This window comes from Macaca mulatta, chromosome 10 (assembly GCF_049350105.2).
Source record: "Macaca mulatta isolate MMU2019108-1 chromosome 10, T2T-MMU8v2.0, whole genome shotgun sequence".
NCBI lineage: Eukaryota > Metazoa > Chordata > Mammalia > Primates > Cercopithecidae > Macaca > Macaca mulatta.
Genome location: NC_133415.1, coordinates 21,332,501 through 21,338,183, shown reverse-complemented (window position 1 = coordinate 21,338,183; position 5,683 = coordinate 21,332,501). Strand labels below are relative to the sequence as shown.

The following is a 5,683-nucleotide window of genomic DNA, read 5'->3' as shown; positions in this document are numbered from 1 at the left end:
GCCATTTCTCAGCCACTGCACATGCCGAGGAGTCAGAGGGACTCGATTCTGCCCTAACTTGTCACACTTTCCTTGGCCAAGGCCTCGTCAAGGCATCTCGACCCCATTTTTCTGAGCCCCCCTGTTGACGGTAACCTTCCGTGCAGGCTGAGTTAGCAGGCTCTCTGGAAGGTGCTTCATGTCCATTCTGGAAGGGAGAGATTATTATCCCCACCCCCTCCCACTTTTTAGAAACAGGCATAGAAATTGAGGCTCAGAGAGGTTAAGTTACCTGGCCATGGTCACCCAGCTAGTCAGTGGTAGAGTCAGAATTCAACCCCCCACAAGCCTTCCCGTGTGCCTCAAAGAAGCTAGAGGCAGCTCAAGATGTCCCTGCATGCACGCCCAGTAACAGCGCCCCAGTGGCCTGCCCGAGTGCCTGAAATCCCCTCATTGGAGTCATCTCTCAGTGACGCCAGCCTCAGGTGGCTAGCCATTCCTTCCTAATGGAAAAGACTGAGGATGGCCGGGCACAGTGGCTGACGTCTATAATCCCAGCACTTTGGGAGGCCACCTGAGGTCAGGAGTTCGAGATCAGTTTAGCTAATATGGTGAAACCCCGTCTTTACTGAAAATAAAAAAATTAGCCAGATGTGGCGTTGGGCGCCTGTAGTGCCAGCTATTCAGGAGGCTGAGGTGGGAGAATCGCTTGAACCCAGGAGGTGGAGGCTGCAGTGAGCCGAAATCATGCCACTGAACTCCAGCCTGGGTGACAGAACAAGACTCCGTCTCAAAAACGAAAAAAGACTGAAGATAAGTGAGAGCGGCCGGGAGCGGTGGCTCACGCCTGTAATCCCAGCACTTTGGGAGGCCGAGGCGGGCGGATCACAAGGTCAGGAGATCGAGACCACGGTGAAACCCCGTCTCTACTAAAAAATACAAAAAAAATTAGCCAGGCGCGGTTGTGGGCGCCTGTAGTCCCAGCTACTCGGGAGGCTGAGGCAGGAGAATGGCGTGAACCCGGGAGGCGGAGCTTGCAGTGAGCCGAGATCGCGCCACTGCACTCCAGCCTGGGCGACAGAGCGAGACTCCGTCTCAAAAAAAAAAAAAAAAAAAAAGTGAGAGGGGAAGATATACAAGAAGACCCTTGGCAAAGATTGGATGATCACTTGAATGGTCCGAGGCTTGACAGCAAGGCCCAGAGAGTTTGGGAGGGCTCAGGGTTGACAGACGGCGAGGAGGAGGCAGAGGAGAGAGGTCTCCAAGGCTAAGCCTGGAGGTGGGTGGGGGCAGGACATGAGGACAGCAGCAGGAAGGTAAAATGGTTGCGGAGGACAGCAGGTTCCTCCGCTTTGAGGAATCAAAGCCCTCAGGGGCTGGCTCTGGGCAGGGATTGGTTTTGGGGCGGAAGGTGGAAGGGCCGGCGTGACTGGGAGGCATTAGTCAGCAGCAGAGCTTTATGAAAGGAGGGATTGTCCGGAGCCTCCTTACTCACCGGGCCAACGGGGTTGTCCCTGGAGCCGGGGAGCTGGGCTGTTATCAGAAGGGGACCGGGAATTCTGTGCCGCTCACTGCCTAGGTTGAATGGCTGGGGCCACAGGGGCTGAGCGTGGGGGCCCCGTCCAGCCTCGGTGGCTGTGACTCACAGCCCTCAGCTGAGTTTCTTCATTGTCCACTGTCCCTGGGACAGTGGGACCGGAGCCCTGGCAGGAGGCCTGACTCCCCACTCTTGTGATACAGGAGACCCACGGCTGATTCACAGGAGCCTGCCCCAGCATCACCCCAGCTGACCCACTGATGCACCCCGTCTGAAATGCACAGAGTTGCAGACGTACCTGGAAGACCCCGAGCATTTATCCATCTCTCCCTCCTTCAGTCATTCGCACAGTCATTCTTTTTATGGTTGTGTTTTTCCAATCTTTATGTTTTTTTCCCCAATGGCAAAAGTAATCTATTGAATATTAGATTCAAAAGGAATGGAATTCTGCTACATGCTCCAATGTTAGTGAACTTGAGGATATTATGTTAAGTGAAATAAGCCAGACACAAAAGGACAGATACTGTGTGATTGCACTTATATGAGTCAAATTTGTAGAGACAGAAAGTAGATTAAAGGTTGTCAGGGGCTGGGGAAGGGGAAAGGGAGAGTTAGTGTTTAGTGGGGACAGAGTTTCACTTGGGGAAGGTGGTGGTAGTGGTTGCAACAGTGGGAATGTACTTAATGCCACTGAACCATACACTTAAAAATGGTTCAAATGGAACATTTAATGTCACGCATATTTTACCGTAATAAAGAAAAACAAACAAAAAGTGATCTGTTGTTCAAACAATATATAAAAGATAAAACATAAAAGTAGATGACTGGGCTCATAATTACCCTCATTTCTCGCCCTCTGTTACCAGTTTGGAATATCTGCTTTCAAACCTTTTAATGTCCCCCCGCAATCGTGTATGTGTGGGCAAATATAGGCCCTGAGGGATGAAGGGAATGTGATCTCCAGGTGCCAGACACATGCTCCTCATCCCTGTCTCTTTGAAGGACAATGTCATGCCTGCATCCCCAGGTGCCCAGTGGCAAGGTCATGCCTGAACCATCACCGCCATCCAGCGATGTCTTAGAGGTGTCTGGCTTAGTGCTAAGGCCTTTCACATGCACGAGTGCAACGCTTACACCAGCATTGTAAGGAAGGTATATTTTGATGCTCAGTTCAAAGTCCATTTCAAGGCCAGGTGCAGTGGCTCACCCCTATAATCCCAGCACTTTGAGAGGCTGAGGCAGAAGGATCGCTTGAGCCCAGGAGTTCAAGACCAGCCTGGGCAACATAGTGAGACTCTGTCTCTAAAAACTTAAAAATTAGCAGGGCATGGTGGTGGTGTGCTTCTGTAGTCCCAGCTACTCAGGAGGCTGAGGTAAGAGGATTGCCTGAGCCCAGGAGTTTGAGGCTATTGTGAGCCATGATCGCACCCCTGTACTCCAGCCCAGGCAACAGAGTGAGACCCTGTCTCAAAAACAAAAAACAGTCCAGGCTGAGCGCAGTGGCTCACACCTGGTAATCGCAGCATTTTGGGAGGCCAAGGTGGGCGGACCACCTGAAGTCAGGAATTTGAGACCAGCCTGGCAAACGTAGTGAAACCCCATTTCTACTAAAAATATGAAAATTAGCTAGGTGTGGTGGCATACACCTGTAATCCCAGCTACTCGGGAGGCTGAAGCAGGAGAATTGCTTGAACCCAGGAGGTGGAGGTTGCAGTGAGCCAAGATCGCACCACTGCATTCCAGCCTGGGCGACAGAGCGAGACACCATCTAAAAAAAGAACAACAACCAAAAAAAACCCTAGTCCATTTCATAAATGAAGACTCCAAGAGGGCAAAGCAGGGATGACCCGTGAGATTGTCAGGATTTGCAGAGATGCCTCTGCCATCATGCGCCCCGATCCACAGCAGAGGGAGGCACTTGCGCACTTTGTAGCAATGTCTTAATTTCTGGCTTCCCTGTTGACTGTACGTTGCTAGGGAGAAGGCTTATGCCGTCTTGTCCCCCGCTTGGTCCTCCGCAAGCCTCGAAACACAGTAGGTGTTCAACAAATATTTATGGAGAGAATGCTTCTCATTCATTTCTCTATTTGATCTTCTCCCACACTCCTGTGAGGGAGCAAATTAGGAAATATGATTGCTGCTGCTGTTAGTCATCTGGATAGCAGGCGAGATGGGGTGACTTCCTCTGGGTCACACGGCCAGGGCCTGCTGAGCTGGTCTCAGGCTCCTGGCTCCCCTCCCAGGCCTTTCCAACCCTGTCATGAGGACCTTGGCTCCTGTGCTTGAAAAACAAAGATATTAATTGGGAGGAGGAAGCCTTTGAGTCATTACCAGCGACAATAGTAATAATTACAATCCTCCTCCTTGTAGCCTTTAACTCATATAATCCCCACTTCCATAGCACCAGTGAGGGAGGTGCTATTATTGTCTCTAATAGATTGCTCTGCAGCTAGACAGAGAGGTTGAGCAACTTCCTCAACATCACACTGTTGCTACAAGCAACAGAGCCGAGATTCAGACCCCATCTGGTTCCAGAGCCCATAAACCGCAAGTTACAAATATTGTAATCCTAAGTGGCATCCTCCACCGGACCCAGACAGACTCACAGCGCGTGTGGGCTGAGTTTGGTGAGGGAGGGGCTGAATGGAACATCCATGTATTCTCTCTTGCATTCATTCATCCACTCCCACTTAGTGAGCATTCGCTGAAACCCACCTGGGCACCCTGCCAAGCGTCTGGCCCTAGGACAGAGTAAGAGCAGGTTGGTGCCCTTTCTGCCCCCAGGGAGGCTTTGGCCAGGTAGGAGAGGCAGACATCATTGTGCAATTAATTGTTTCATTAAAGCAAAGATGAGTGCCACTGGGGAGGAGGCATAAGGCTCTGTCTGCCTAAACCCAGGGTGAATACGGCTGCCCCCAGAGCTGCCGTCTCAGTGGCAGCTTGCGGATGGCAGGAATCAGGGAGCTGAGGGTGGAGAGCGTTCCAAGTGCCTGGAATTCCACAGTCTGGGCAGAGGCTTGGATATGACTAGGATGGAAAGATGGCCAGTGTAGCCGCCACTGGTGAGAGAGGAGGAGAAGAGTGGGGATGGGGATTCCAGGGGAGGTGGGCCAGCACTGTCCTGCCCTGTGTCTGAACCCTCTCAGACAGAACTAAGGCTGCTACGAACATCTTCACTTTCACTGTTATCCTTAAAGAGTAAACGGGAAGGCCAAGTTAAAAGTTCCCATTTCTGGGCTGGGCGCAGTGGCTCATGCCTGTAATCCCAGCACTTTGGGAAGCCAAGGTGGGCAGATCACGTGGTCAGGAGATCGATACCATCCTGGCTAACACGGTGAAACCCCGTCTCTACTAAAAGTACAAAAAAAAAAAAAATTAGACAGGCATGGTGGCGGGCACCTGCAGTCCTAGCTACTCGGGAGGCTGAGGCAGGAGAATGGCGTGAACCCTGGAGGCAGAGTCTGCAGTGAGCCGAGATCGCGCCACTGCACTCCAGCCTGGGTGACAGAGTGAGACTCAGTCTCAAAAACAAACAACAAAAAAGTTCCCATTTCTGGCCAGGTGCGGAGGCTCATGCCTGTAATCCAGCACTTTAGGAGGCTGAGGCAGGAGGATTGCTTGAGTCCAGGAGTTCAAGACCAGCCTGGGCAACATAGCAAAACCTCGTATCTACAGAAAAAAAAAAAAAAAAAGAATTTATCCAGGTTTGGTAGCATGCACCTGTAGTCCCAGCTACTTGGGATGCTGAGGTGGGAGGATTACTTGAGCCTAGGAGGTAGAGGCTGAAGTAAGGCATAATTGTGCCACTGTATTCTAGCCTGGGCAATAGAGTGAGACCCCCATCTCAAAAAAAAAAAAGTTATCATCTCTCCCAGGTTGCTGGGCTTAGATGGGGCCTCCAGTAAGCATTTAATCCACATGCTGCGTCTGTGCTGACGTTTGCATGTGACAACATGCTCACTGTATTGTTTGACCCTCACAACCACCTGGAAGGACGGAAGGAGAGCAGATGTCAGGGCCCTCTTCAGAAGAGGAAACTGAGGCAGGAAAAGGCAGCATCTGAGCTCCCAGCCCTCTTTTCCTGGTGGCCTTTTCTCCAGTGTAAGATGCATTCAATAGCACCTTAGTCTCTGGGTTGCAAGGGGACATGGAGAGGGTTACGTGATG

General features: G+C 51.4%; 1 long non-coding RNA gene across 1 annotated transcript in view; it reads right to left on the bottom strand.

Annotated features, from left to right (window-relative positions):
- Window positions 1-2,224: 2,224 nt before the first annotated feature.
- LOC144331825 (uncharacterized) overlaps window positions 2,225-5,683 on the bottom strand; it is a 19,202-nt gene continuing 15,743 nt past the window's right edge. Inside the window, exon 8 of the long non-coding RNA XR_013399351.1 lies at window positions 2,225-3,797. This is a non-coding gene — a long non-coding RNA (uncharacterized LOC144331825). The remainder of the gene's footprint in view (window positions 3,798-5,683) is intronic.